Here is a 15,403-nt window from a genome sequence, read left to right as displayed (position 1 = left end):
AAAATCCTGTGTAACCTATACATAATTTCATGACCTTACTAGAGGGTAGAACTTTCTGGGGAATCAAAAAAAAAAAGATCAGGGATGGGGATATAGCTCAGTGGGTAAAGTGCTTGTCTTGAATAAAAAAAAAAGCTCAAATAGGCGGCACAGTGGCACATGAAAGCTGAGTTAGGAGGATTGCAAGTTCAAGGCCAGCCTCAGCAACTTAGTGAGATGCTGTCTCAAAATTTTAAAAAGGGCTGGAAATGTAGCTCAGTAGTAAAGTACCTGGGGTTCAATCCTCAGTACTAAAAAAAAAAAAAAAAAAAAAGGGTGGAGCTCAAATGGCTGTGCCACCCAACATAGCAACTATAGGGAAGGGGTCTGTAGCGCATCTGGTTTGTGTGGTGCTCTCATTCCAATTGGCCAATGTGACCACTGTAGGGCTCCGGTTAGAGAGAGCAAGGCTGGAGCAAGTAGATTCCAGCTGGCTCTTCTCTGGGCCTTAAGATTGGAGGAAGATCCAAGCACAGTGACGCATGCCGAGAATCCCAGCGGCTCAGGAGGCTGAGGCAGGAGGATCACGAGTTCAAAGCCAGCCTCAGCAACAGCAAGGCACTAAGCAACTCAGTGGGACCCTGTTTCTAAATAAAATACCAAATAGGGCTGGGGGTGTGGCTCTGTGGTCAAGTGCCTCTGAGTTCAATCTCTGGTACAAAAAAAAAAAAAAAAAACATAAGACACTGAGTTTTCCATACTGTTCTCCTAAGCTTATCAGCAGGAGAGAACCGACAGGGATTTGGGACATAATAGAAATAATAGAAAATGGGGAATAATAGAAAAATAATAGAAAAAATAATTTTCCTACATGGTTCTTTAACCTGGAAACCAAATATCTCAGTAGAGGCAGGAAAGGGACTTGGGCTTTGGGCATATGGAAGCCTGTCTTATAGCTACTGTTCTGGAACCGTAGCAGGACAACATAGTGAGTCCTGATGAGGTGGACGGCTTCTCTGTCTTGGCACAGCCTTGACGTGGAGCTTGAGCCTCAGCACCCTCCTCTACAAAATTTGGACAGTAACAGAGCAGAGAGAAAGAAGAGATTTGAGGAACATAAAGAGATTATCAGGAAGTCAGAGCAGAGCAAGTGTCCCTATGTTTTGGCCGTCTGAGCATGGAGAAGCTTTTTAAGATATGGTTAAAATAGACCAAGTTGGTATCAGCATCATCAGGGACCTTGATTTATATTATAAATACCCACATGCCGCCCCAGAAGGGTGAGCCTCAGACAAAGAACACACTGGAGCAGTCCCCAGAGAGAATACTTAATAAATGAGTACTGAAAGCAGTGGTGCACACCTGTAATCCTAGCAACTCGGAAGGCTGAGGCAGGAGAATCTCAAATTCAAGGCCAGCCTGGGCAACTTAGTGAGATTTTTCAAAATAGAACAGAAAGGGCCTGGGGATGTAACTCAGTGGTAAAATGTTTGCCTAGCACGTGCAAAGCCCTGTGTTTAATCCCCAATACTACCAAAAAGGAAAATAAATAAATGAAGAAGCTTCTGGATAAAAAAAATATTATATTAGTGGCTGAGGTTGTGGCTCAGTGGTAGAGTGCTGGCCTAGCATGTGTGAGGCACTGGGTTCAATTCTCAGCACCTCATATAAATAAATAATAAAGGCCCATCGACAACCAAAAAAAAATATTAAAAAAAAGACTAGTATTAGTCACATCAATTTATCAATTTCCAGGTCCACTCTCAGTAGCAGCAGCTCAATACCTGGGACAGAATAAATACTAAGTGTTGGTAATAGCAATAAAAATATCACACAAAACCCCCACCCTCTTATTGCTTATGTTCTAATTCAGAGAAAAACGGTAAATAAGTAAGCCAAAATAAGCACAATCCAAAGGGGAACATATTAGGAAAACAAACATTGAGGAGATTGAGGGTGCCAGGAATAGGATTTTAAATTAAGTGGGCAAGAAAATCTCAGAGGAGGTGGATGGCATTTGCAGAGAACTGTGATAAGAAAACTGGATATATGTAACGGGCACTCAATCCATGCAGAGGGGCAAGAAGGGCAAAGGCCCTGGGGCAGAGTGGATGGTATCAGTGTATGGAGACCCGTTGGTCTGAAGAGAAGTAGCGACAAGTTGCTACCCTACACCAACAGTGTATGCTACTTTTTCTTTTTTTCATAGTGCTCGTCATCTTCTAACAAACTATAATTTACTTGAAATATTTGCTTTTGCTGGGGTGGTGGCTCAGTGGTAGAGTGGCACAGCCTGTAATCCCATTCTAGCCCCTTGCTAGGATGTTCTGGGGTCTCTCGTGTTTCTCTCACTGATCCATCCCAAACCACTAATGCTGAACCTGCACACAGCACAGGGCAGGCAATAAATGCCCATGGAATCATAAGCAGGCCAAGGTAAAGCCTTGGGATCTGTTCTTGGGGAAATGGGATATTGGGGAGATTTTTGAGCGGGAAATGACATGATCAAATTTGTGTTTTGATGGCTTTGGCTACTATGAGAAAACAAGACTGAGACTGAATGAGGGGATGAATGGATGGATGAATGGATGTAAGGAAGACTGAATAGAAACCATGGTCCATACACAGCTCTTTCTTTGAGGAGGAGGATTTTTCACATGCAATTCCAACCAGAAGCTGCTCTGCTGGTGTTAGAAAACTTTGCATCCCACATTGCATCCCACATTGCATCCCACCCCTGCCCCATGGCACCTGGGGACCCTGGATAAGCACAGGGGAGAGAACAGAAGGCAGCCCAGTGAGGAGACCGCTCCCCCAGGGAGAGGCAGGAGCCTACCCAACGCCAAAATCCTCAACTCTTCTGAACTCACCCACAGCAAGAAGCTGAGTGCTTTCTGAGGTTTACGCCTGTCGCAGATCATCAGGGAGTTGCCAAGAATGAGCCATAAAAGAACCAGCGCAGTCTCAGGATTCTGGGCCTGGAGATGTCCATGTCACAGGCCCAGCTTTGCCACCTGTCACCCTATGAGGAACTGGAGCTTAATGACAAAGCCACACTTCAGGTAACAGAGGTCGTGCTCCACGGTGTAGATCAGCTATTGTCAATGAACCTTTTTGATGTCACTATAAAGTCTGGAATCTTTTCAGGTGTTGATAAAGTTAAAAGTCCCTTAGGAGAGACAGGTGCGGTGGCGCACCCCTATAATCCCAGCAGCTTGGGAGGCTGAGGCAGGAGGATCACGAGTTGAAAACCACCCTCAGCAATTTAGCAGGGCCCTAAGCAAGTTAGCAAGACTCTGTCTCAAAATACAAATAAATAGGAGCTGGGGATATAGCTCAGTTGGTAGAGTGCTATATCTCTCAAGGCACTGGGTTCAATCCCCAGCACCACTAAATAAATAAATAAATATCAAAAAGGCTGGGCATGTGGCTCAGTGGTTAAGCACCCTTGGGTTCAGTCCCTGGTACAAAGAGAGAGAGAGAGAGAGAGAGAGAGAGAGAGAGAGAGAGAGAGAATAGAATAGAATAGAATAGAATAGAATAGAATAGAATAGAATAGAAAAGAAAAGAAAGAAACACTGGGATTGTGAAAATTTCTTTCAAGGTAGAAATAATAGTTCAGAATAACTGTGCCCTCTCCAGCTCACTGCCATCTGGGCACACTGACTGGGCCAGGTTACTTTCATTATTAGACAACTTGACTCACTGGGAGGATATGTGATAGAGTCCAAAAAATCTGCATATATTCCATGTGAGGCCACAGTTATTCTTTTTCTACCTTTAATTCTTAAGTACAAAGAATAAGTGTTTCCCTTATTCCATATCAACTTTGTTCTAATTAAATGAGCGATCTAAGGGCTGAGGTTGTAGCTCATAGGTGGAGTGCTTTCCTAGTATGCATGAGACCCTGGATACAATTCCCTGTACTGAAGAAAAAATTAAAAACAGAATAAATTAAATGAGAAATCCTGTCTGCAGAAAGGCACCAAGGTGGGTGCATTCACATACACAAAAAGGACTGGTCAGGTTTCTCCTCTTCAAAATGTACCTCTCTTTTGCCTTTTAGCTTCTGGTTTCCTCTTGTGGCTTCTCTAATCCTATGCAAGTGATATTTTACATTTCCTAAAACCTTTTAAAAGCTTGAAGTTTGGTAAATTAGACAGTATCATCTTTCTCTTTGGAAGAAGACATTGCCATCTTGTCTTTTACTTAAATCATTTTATGGGCCATTAATTGAGTAGATAATGTTTCTCAGCGATGGCTGAAGGGTCATTTGCCATTTTCAACTTGACAACTCTGGGTGATCACAAGAGAGCAATACAGAGGGAGGTGACAGGGAGCTTTTATGAACAGTGCAGACCTGGCTGCAATTAGAAAGCACCACACTGAAGCCTCTTATTTTGCATTCACACATGAGTAAATGAGACGGCACCCAATTTTTTTTTTCACCATAATGAGTCTTTGTTTTAATTGGAAATGCTCAATATCAAAAATTCTCCTGTTATATTAGTTTGCTTTAGAAAACCAGTGGATATTTCCTACAATCATTGAGATTCTTTAGAAATAAGTGAAAAGCCAAAGATCTCACATCCAAATACCCACCCTTTTGTCCTTCAGAGTCAGGGTTTCTGGGTAAAGACCCCAGAGGCTGTGACCGACCGCTTTCCCAGCCTGGATCAGAGTCATCCTGAGTCTCTCTGAAGTCAACTCTGCAAGCAGCTAGATCACAGAGGAGTGTGTGATTCTCCCTGGAAGCCAAACAAGCAAGCAAACAAAATAAGGAGATTCAGTCAGGATTCGGAGCATTTGGAATAAACAACAAAATAAGGTTCTTTATCAAACCACCCTCCATCACCAACCCCTACTAAGCTTTGATTGACAGATAAGACCAGGCTTAAACTAGTCACTGCAGAAAGGTCTTCCACCACGAGCTTGGTCAGTCTCTTCCATCACTCGGAAGCCAGTATATCCCTTTACAAATTAATTATTGTAGTAAATTATATAACACAATATTTTCCATTTTACCTACTTTTTGTTATGAGAAAATACACAGAACATAAAACATAACAGTTCAGACGTTGTGTTTGTTGGGTTTTACATACCAAGGATTGAACCCAGGGGCTCTCAACCACTGAGCCACATCCCCAGACCTTTTTATTATTATTATTTTATTTTGAGACAGGGCCTCCCTAAGTTGCTGAGACTGGTTTTGAACTCAGGATCCTCCTGCCTCAGCCTCCCAAGCTGCTGGGATTACAGGTGTGTGTACTGGGCCAGTCTAAACACTTTTAAGCGTGTAGCTCACTGGCACTAAGAATGTTCACAGCTGGGCACAGTGGCACATGCCTTTAATCCCACAGCTCTGGAGGCTGAGGCAGGAGGATCGCAAGTTCAAAGCCAGCCTTAGCAATTTAGCAAGGCCTTCAGCAATGAAGCAAGACCCTGTCTCAGAATAAAAAATAAAAAGGGCTCAGTGGTTAAATGCCCCTGGGTTCAATTCCTGGTATTAAAAAAAATGAAAAGGGGGCTGGGGTTGTGGCTCAGTGGTAGAGTGCTTGCCTAGCATTCATGAGGCACTGGGTTTGATCCTCAGCACCACATAAATGTAAAAATAAAAATATTGTGTCCAACTAAAACTAAAAAAAAAAAAAAAAAACTCATATTCTTGTGCCACTTTTACCACTATCCAACTCTAAAACTTTGCCATCTTCACAAACTAAAGCTCAACCCATTAAACACAAACTCTCCATTCTTCCCTCCAACTAACCTTCAGTAATACCGTTCTACTTGTCTCTGTGAATTTGAACTAATTTAAGAAACATATAAAATGAATCACAGTATTTGCCCTTTGATTTGTTATTATTGTTGTTGTTGCTGTTGTTCTATTTTGTTTTTGACACTAGAGATTAAACCCAGGGGTACTTTACCACTGAGCTAAGTCCCCATCCCTATTTACTTATTTGCTTATTTATTTAGTACTAGGGATTGAATCCAGGAGTGCTCTACCAGTGAGCCCCATCCCCAGTCCTTTTTATTTTTTGAGTCAGGGTCTCAATAAGTTGCTGAGGCTGGCCTCCAACTTGTAATCCTCCTATCCTCAGCCTCCAGAGTCGCTGGCATTACAGGTATACGCCACCGCACCCCCATCACTTTATTACTCTTTGAAACTATAAGCAATTAATAATGCTCTTTTGAAAATATTTGCTGGGGAATGTCACATAGGTGGTTTCAGAATCTCATTAGGCTTTCAAAATTCCCTCGTGCTTCCTAAAAAATCATTAAAATTTGTAGCCATTGCCTCCGCAGTGAGGGTCTGAGTACCTGCATGGCTGCAGCCTTACTGGCTCATCCAAAGGAAACCCGGAGAGGGCTCTTGGGCTCCCACCGTTGAAAATACATCCAGGTGTTATTGCCTGTCAGTCTCTGGTGTGTCACATGTCCCTTTAGTGCCAAGAAGAAACCACAGGAATGAGTGCAGAAGGAGTGAAGCATCTACCTAACAGAGAGCTAATGTGCTCCTCCTTAGGAGGGACTAAAATCAATTAACTAATTGTTTTGTATTCCAATTGTCTGGCAATGAGAAAACCAGGATGGGAGTTTAAAATTAAACTGAATCGGAGCTGGGAGAGTGGCTCTTGAATCTCCACACATTTGCACATACATACAGAGAACTTGAGGAGAAAAAAGTGTCCCATTTAACCATGATATTAACAGCAAAGAATAGCCATGAATAGACAAGTCACCAAAAAGGAAGCATATAAAAGGAACATGTTAAAAAGATGTTTCGTTTCACTCATGAGGAAGTATTGGTGTGTTAAAACTCCATGGAAATATCTTTTTTTGTCAGATTGGAAAATATTCAAATTTTTGCTCTACCCTGACGTAGAACAACCTGTGTTCAATCCCTTGTACAAGAAAGAAAGAAAGAAAGAAAGAAAGAAAGAAAGAAAGAAAGAAAGAAAGAAAGAAAGAAAGAAAGAAAGAAAGAAAGAAAGAAAGAAAGAAAGAAAGAAAGAAAGAAAGAAAGAAAGAAAGAAAGAAAGAAAGAAAGAAAGAAAGAAAGAAAGAAAGAAAGAAAGAAAGAAAGAAAGAAAGAAAGAAAGAAAGAAAGAAAGAAAGAAAGAAAGAAAGAAAGAAAGGAAAACAATTCAACTACCCTCTGTAGGAAATTTGTTATATTAACTATGACATGTTCACACAGTGGAGAAAAGAATGAGAAATTTTATATGCACAGATACAGGAAAAAATCTCCATAGTATAAATCGTTACTTTTTGGGGGCTGGGATGTGGCTCAAGCGGTAGCGCGCTCGCCTAGCATGCGTGCGGCCCGGGTTCGATCCTCAGCAGCACCACATACCAACAAAGATGTTGTGTCCGCCGAGAATTAAGAAAAAATAAATAAATGTTAAAATTCTAAAAAAAAAAATAAATAAATCGTTACTTTTTCAACTTCTTCTTATTATTATTATTATCATTATTATTGCAATGGAGGATTGACCACAGGGTTGCTCTACCACTGAGCTATATCCCAAGCCCTTTTTATTTTTATTTTCAGATAGGGTCTACTAAGTTGCCCAGGCTGGCCTCAAACTTGCATTCTTCTGCCTTGGTCTTGTAAGTAGCTGGGATTACAGGCATGCACCATCATACTCAGATATTCTAATGAACAAAACAAATAAAATTTATAATTTTAGTTAATAAAATTAACTACATTCTGATTATGTTTCTTCTTTTTTGTTTGTTTTTGTTTTAGACATAGTCTTGCTAAGTTGCTGAGAGTGGCCTTAAACTTGTGATCCTCCTGCCTCAGCCTCCAGAGAAGTGTTTGTTCTTTTTTTTAAAGAAAGTATTGTTCAAGACCAGCATCAGCAACTTTTAGAGGCCTTAAGCAACTTAAGCAAGACTCTGTCTCAAAATTAATAATAAAAAGGGCTGAGGATATGGCTTAGTGGTAAAAATGCTCCTGGGTTCAATCCCTAGTATGAAAAGAGAGAGAGAGAGACAGGAAGAAGAGGAGGTGGGGGGAGACAGAGAGAGAGCCTCCCTATGTGCAATGAAGGGAGGGAGAAGGAGGGGGGAAGGGGGGGAGAGGGATGAGAGGGAGAGGGAGGGAAGGGAAGGGGAGGGGAGGGGAAGGGAAAGGACAAGCAGGGCTTGTGCCAAAGCAGGAATTAAAGCTGATTCTTTCCCCTTATCAAACTATGAGATATGAGACAGCAGGTCTGATCTTGTCCCCAACAGTCAAGAAATAACAGGGACAACTAGTGACAATCCAGTTGTATAATGGTTCTGGGTGTTCTTGGAGAAGGCACATTCAAGGCACACCCAGAGTCAAGGGAGGAGGCAAACTCAGAACCTTCCTGTTCAGTCAGCTGGTAAGAATTGGTTAAAAAAGAAAGAAAAAGAATCCAAATATTGGCATTTCCACAACATGGGAAATATATTCTTCCTTCTCCTTCTCCTTCTCCTTCTTCTTTCGTTCTCTTTCTGGGGATTGAACCCAGGACCTAGTATATGCCTCTACCACTGAGCTACATCCCCATGCCAAATTTATGCTGTTTTATTCCAATTACACACCTAATGGTTGTTGGACTTCATTTTATGTTACTTAAATTTTTATTCTAGTAACCTTAAGATAAAAAGTCTTGGAGTCAGGCATGGTAGCATATGCCTATATTCCCAGCAACTTGGGAGGCTGAGGCAGAAGGATCACAAGTTCAAGAGCAACCTCAGTAATTTAGCAAGGCTCTAGACAATTTAGAGAGATCCTGACTCAAAATATATAAAGGGCTGGGGACATGGCTCGGTGGTTAAGTGCCACTGGGTTCAATCCCTGGTATGAAGAAAACAAAAATAGTAAAAAGAAAAACAGAAAGAGAGCCATACACAGTAATGCATGCCTATAATCCCAGCAACTTGGGAGACCGAGGCAGGAAGATCGCAAGTTCAAAGCTAGCCTCAGCAATTTAGCGGGACCTGAGGCAACTTCTTAAGCAACAAAATATTTTAACCCATTTGAAAGAAAAACAGTTCAAATATTCATATAATCACAACATAAAATACTAATATTATTTAGTATTATAAATGCTCCAGGGGTGTGTGTGTGTGTGTGTGTGTGTGTGTGTGTGTGTGTGTGTGTGTGTGAAGGGAAATCGAGGAACTAGAGACGAGAAAGCAAGAATGAAAGACAGAGATCAGGAGTAAAGGCCATCTCTCTATAGCGGACTGAGAGGCAAAACAGGCTTGAGTTCTGGGGCTTTTATGGGGGGAAACTCAGGAATCAGAGTCTAGTGGGGTTAAGGGTTGAGTTGGTATAAGGGAGTGGGGAGCCTTTCTCAGAAACGCCCTGGGTGGGAAAGCAAAACTTTTTCCTTAAAATGGTGGATGTCACTTAAGATGGCCCTCCAAATGCTAAGCAAGGACATCATAGTATATATATATAAAATTTGCAGCTACCTTTTTTAGAAAACAACATATCAGTAAGAAAAATCCAATGTTCCAAGCCAAGGTTGTTTTTGGCAATAGTGTCATGGTAGAAGGAACCTAATCAATGACATTAACATGCACCAGATTTCCCCCTGACATAAGCACTTCCATTTGGTGTCCACCAAGTTATAGCTACTGCCTGTTCTCTGTCCCTCCTGGGAAGTTAAACTCCAAAGTTCTTCTTTCCCCTGGGGTAAATAAAGTCGAATTAGACTATATTTGTGAATTATATTGACTCCATGTAAGAACTTGTCTCCAAATATTGCTCAGTTTTTTTATTCCAATTCATTTTCTCCTAGTTTTAATGTAGTATGAAAACATAGTTTAGAATTATTTCCTGTTTAGTCTATTAAATAACATCAATGTAACCTTCTTTTGAAGATTTTTTTTTCTTGTTTTTTTGTGGAAGTAGGGATTTAACGCAGGACCTTACTCATGCTAGGTAAGTGCTCTATCACTGAGCCACACACCCCACCCTCAACTGTATGGGATTTTGGTTTTGTTTTTTGAGATACTGGGGATTGAGCAATTTTCCATTGAGCTATATCCCTAGTCCTTTTTATTTTCAGACAGGGGCTTATTAAATTGCTAAGACTGGCCTTGAACTTGCAATCTTCTGCCTCAGCCTCCCAATTGATGAGATTACAGACATGTGCCACTATGCCTGTCTCATCAAATGCATGTCCTTTAAAAATAAAGTCCAGACTGGAGAAATAGCTCAGTTGGTTGAGTGCTTGCCTACCATGCATAAAGCCCTAGGTTCAATCCCCAGTACCACCAAAAAAATAAAAAATAAAATAAAGTCCAGCTTGTTTTAGAATCAACAGGTTTTAAGAATGTCTATGACCATGGCTGGAGTCTTATTTAATCTAATTGCATCTTAATAGCCACCAGGGAAAAGGGCAAAATATATGTATTTACAGGTATTTTAATCTTTGTAAAATTTATTAAGAACTTTCTATGCAGGCTCATTGTTTTTTTTTTTTTTTTTTAAAGAGAGAGTGAGAGAGGGGGGAGAGAGACAGAGAGAGAGAATTTTTAATATTTATTTTTTAGTTCTCGGCGGACACAACATCTTTGTTGGTATGTGGTGCTGAGGATCGAACCCGGGCCGCACACATGCCAGGCGAGCACGCTACCACTTGAGCCACATCCCCAGCCCCAGGCTCATTGTTAATAATAATAGCCAAGTACAGTGACACAGGCCTGCCATCCCAGCGACTTGGGAGGCTGAGGCAGGAGGATGGAAAGTTTAAGGTCAGCCTGGGCAACTTAATGAGACTCTGTCTCAAAATTAAAAATACAAAGGGCTGGGGATTTAGCTCAGTGGTAAAGAATCCCTGGGTTCTGCTGAGGGCCATTACCAAGTAGGAATGACGCATCGAAATTTCCTTGCCAAGCGTACCCCATGCTGCTTAGAGGACATTTGATGGAACATTGCATGCATGCTTTAATAAGGTGACCTTGCTCAAGGACCAAGGCGGATTCGGGTTTAGAGCTGATCAGGTTTGAGGAAGTAACCAGCTCCTTGAGTTTAAGGCGTTGCCAGTTTAAGATAATGGGTTTTAGGGAAGTTGGAAGTTGAAGATTATTGCTGGGATTAGGGTGTTCCTGCTGCTTGTTCCCATTGAGTTCTCGTGAGATTAAAATGGGATTTGGAGAGAGCCTCGTGGAGTAGGTGGTTTGTGCGGGAGACGGAAGAACGTGTTTGCCCCTGGACCTGTGTGGAGGCGGTGTGAGAGCTGGAATAAAGAATTGCTGTTTGAACCTACAAAGCTGTGAGTGCCTCGTGATTCTGGTGCCAAGCCGAGACATTGGCCTTTGGCATTTTGGTGGCCCGTACTTGGGATGTCTGAAGCTTGGGGGTAAGTGAATTTGCTCGATCCTGAAGGAGAGCAAAAAAAATGGGTGACCATTTCAAAAAACAACGTGTTCTTGTTTTGATTTATTTTGTTTTTATTTCAAGTTGCCTGTTCCTAGAACTTTCTCAGGCAAACTGGGGAAAATGGTTGACTCAAGGTTTGAAGTTTTTCGCCTCCGAGGAAGAGAGATTGCTAGAGGAAGGAGGCACCCCAGTAAGACCAAGAAAAATTAGGGCATATGTTGATATGATACAAAAATGTAGCCCATGGCTTTTTAAAGACGAGTTATTAAGTATATCGATGGGACCATCATGGTATCCTGTAGAAGGATTTTTCTTCAACAAGAAAGAGATGGCTAGTTCTATTTACTATACTTGTCTAAGATCTTGGTTTTTTCAGACATCTGATTAATTTACAAAGCTAAAGTGTTAAAATATCAACCACTAAATATGAAATCAAGTACTCTTTACTTATTAAGTTCTATAAGGTAATATATTTAAACATTATGTGTGTTTTCATAAATTGGTAAATAGAAAAAAGTTTATTGCTTTGGTCTGTGTCTTTGCTAAACAAGGTTACTAAGAGTTAAGATTCTATCATGTGTAATTTATATACAGAGAGTATAAGAAGTTTCAGTTGGGTTTCAATTACAGTATAATAGTACCTTAGAAAACATAAAAGTATTTCATCTTATTAAAGTGGAGTAATTTTACAAGGGTTGTTTCAGAATGTGAATTTATAAAAAGTGTTAATGGTTAAAAAAGGGATATAAAAAGGTTCAAGATGTGGAAATATATTTTAATATAAAAGGTTAAAGGTTAAATAAATGTTTCTAGATGAGATAATCTCTGTATGGTAAAGTAAAAAGTTGTAAATGCCATTTAAAAAGATTTTGAGGAAACTAGACTTACTTTAAAAGCTTGAGAAAGGAAGAAAGAAGAAAAAAGGTATTTGTACATGGCAGATTGAGACAAAGCTTCTTAATGGAGTAAAAAGCCTTTGGTTGAAGGTCAGCCATGTAAACTAACATTAAAGCGATTTAAACAGAATCTAAGCCTCGTTTAAAAGTGAAGCGGTAGGTGGTGAAAAGTACATTTAAAAGTACAGTATAGATGATAATTAAAAGGCTTTAAAAGGTTAAATTGAAGGTTGTTGGGATACCTTCATGGCGAATAAAAGATTGCTTTACTCATCAAACTATTAAAATGTACTTATTAAACCAAAAAGAGGGAGATGAGATAATCTGTGTGGTAAAGTAAAAAGTTGTAAAATGTCTAAGTAAGTTGCAAAAGGCTTTAAAAGGTTAAATTGAAGGTGGTTAAGATGCCTTCATGATGGAGAAAAAAAAATAACCCATGAAAATGGGAAGATAATAAGATAAAAGATTTAGATAAAGAAGATTAAAAATTTGAAGTGGAAAACTTCAAAAACAGAAGTACAGGAAGGTAAAAAAAGAGAAGATGTAGAAAGATAAAAAAGATATAGGAAGATAAAAAAGATGTAGAAAGACAAGAATTTTATACCCAAAAAATAGGAAACAAAAGAAAACTAGGAGAGAAAAAAGCAACTAAGGGTAAATATAAAAACCTTAGAAGAAAAGTAGAAGATAGAAATAAGATAAAAAATGGTTGAAAATGTCAAGTAAAGGTATTTCAGATAGAAAATGCAATAGGCTAAGACAACTATGGTTTAAAACCACATCTAAAAATTAAAAGGACTAAAGTAATTCTAAAAACTAAGGCAAAATGCTTTTGAAAGACTTAAATTTAAAAGGATCAAAGGGGTATATATCCCCCAAAGATAAACTTAAAATAACCCTTTTTTACTCTAAACTTTCTAAATTTGGATTCATCAGGACATAGTGCTGCAGAAAGACATATGTATCTGAAAAATGTACATAAGCCTAAGGTACTTTGGAAAGATTCTAACAGGACAATGGAAAGGTCCTGACCCAGTGTTTGTCTGGAGTCGGGGTTCCATTTTTGTGTTTCCACAGGGAGAACAGCAGCCGATTTGGATTCCAGAGACACTAACTAGAGCAATTTCTACAGAAAAAGATGATTTGACTGAAATCCATAACAGCTGATATCCAGAGCTCCAGCTTGGCTATTCTTACATCTTCGACAGTGATTAACCACGGTGCTTTTTTTCAATATCTATTTTATTATTGCATTTTTCCCACATCATAAAGTTCTATTTCATATTTTGAGCTCATACAAACCTAGGTTAATGTTTTTCTGATCAGTTTTGTTTTTGACTGTGTTTTATTTTTTGACTGTGGAGTTTTTAAACATTGCAATGGAGATTTTACCTAGGTAAAGCTACAAGGCCGTTTTTATTGTCTTATGTGTTGTATGTTATGTCTGCACTGTTTTGTGTTGCATGTCAGTATGTGTGTATGTCCATATGAGGAGCGCTCATGAAAAAATGGATCCAAATTTTCTTTTTTTTTTTTATTCACGTGATTTAAATGGTTTAATCTAATTAGGTAAACAGCTGTTAATGATTGTTTTCAAAGGTGGTTAATAGATCTGTTTGCTTACTATTGTTTTTAAAGGTGATTAACAGATCTGTTTGTTTACTTTCACTTTTCCTTTTCATTATATTTAATAATTCTGTTCAGGATAATGTCTCTTTAACATCATTGCCAGAATTCCCATCTCCATCCCAGTGCCGGTGAAGACTAAGAAAACCAAACTACAGCTTCTATGATAGCTACCACAGTAAACTGTATAAACTGATGCATCAATGAATATAACTCAACAAGTAATGCTCAATCAAGGACTTGATTTACTTTGGGAGGAAATGGACATATTGATAGACTCCTCCGATTTGAACTGCCTGCAGAACTTGCCTGGACTATATATCAGTTGCATGCATTGTGAACTATCGTCTGGTGCAGCGAATTGTGGTACTGCTGGCATATTTTTGCTGATGGTGTCACCAGTGATGCAATTTCCTTGCCAGCGCACCCCATGTTAATTGTGGTAATGCTGACATCTTTGCTGATGGTGTCACCAGTGATGCAATTTTTCCAAAGGAGCCGTCAATTGGCTTGGTGTCGTGGCATTTCTGTATCTTCCTCCCTTCTACTAGTGATGGTCTTAAATTTGGGGGCCAACAGAGGTGAGGCAAGAACCTCACCCCCCCACTGGCACCAAGGTTAAATTTGGGGACCAACAGAGGTGAGGCAAGAACCTCACCCCCCCACTGGTGCTTAGGCCTATCCACAAGCATGGCTGAATGCTGGACCGGTAGTCAGCGACGGGTTGATCTGATTGCAGTGGATTCAACCTAAGACAGGGGACTGACGCCTAGAGGTCAGTTCATCCGTTGACGGGTAAGAACCATATGTTGAATTGGACAACCTACCAGGCACGGTCCTAAGCCGCATTGCTTGTTGTTTAATTAATCAGAAGGGGGGAGATGCTGAGGGCCATTACCAAGTAGGAATGACGCATCGAAATTTCCTTGCCAAGCGTACCCCATGCTGCTTAGAGGACATTTGATGGAACATTGCATGCATGCTTTAATAAGGTGACCTTGCTCAAGGACCAAGGCGGATTCGGGTTTAGAGCTGATCAGGTTTGAGGAAGTAACCAGCTCCTTGAGTTTAAGGCGTTGCCAGTTTAAGATAATGGGTTTTAGGGAAGTTGGAAGTTGAAGATTATTGCTGGGATTAGGGTGTTCCTGCTGCTTGTTCCCATTGAGTTCTCGTGAGATTAAAATGGGATTTGGAGAGAGCCTCGTGGAGTAGGTGGTTTGTGCGGGAGACGGAAGAACGTGTTTGCCCCTGGACCTGTGTGGAGGCGGTGTGAGAGCTGGAATAAAGAATTGCTGTTTGAACCTACAAAGCTGTGAGTGCCTCGTGATTCTGGTGCCAAGCCGAGACATTGGCCTTGGCAGGGTTCAATGCCTTGAACCAAAAAAATAAAGAAAGAAAAGAAAAATATATAAATTAATGGAAAAGAGTGGCAAAAATGTAATACCCTATGTAGCTATATGGCAAGGGTTTGCAGAGTGTTTGGGTATTGCATAGAAGGGTCCAGTGGAAGAAAGAAGCTAAGCAGAATATG

The 15,403-nt window shown here is 40.2% G+C and overlaps 1 long non-coding RNA gene across 1 annotated transcript; it reads left to right on the top strand.

Annotated features, from left to right (window-relative positions):
- The first annotated feature begins 10,819 nt into the window (after window positions 1-10,819).
- Window positions 10,820-15,181, top strand: LOC144365476 (uncharacterized). Its single transcript, XR_013423952.1, has 2 exons — window positions 10,820-13,466; window positions 13,951-15,181. It is a non-coding gene; the product is annotated as an uncharacterized LOC144365476 (long non-coding RNA).
- Window positions 15,182-15,403: the final 222 nt, after the last annotated feature.

The sequence above is a fragment of the Ictidomys tridecemlineatus genome, chromosome 7, assembly GCF_052094955.1.
Source record: "Ictidomys tridecemlineatus isolate mIctTri1 chromosome 7, mIctTri1.hap1, whole genome shotgun sequence".
NCBI lineage: Eukaryota > Metazoa > Chordata > Mammalia > Rodentia > Sciuridae > Ictidomys > Ictidomys tridecemlineatus.
Note: the sequence above shows the minus strand (reverse complement) of the source record. Positions and strands in the feature narration are given on the sequence as shown.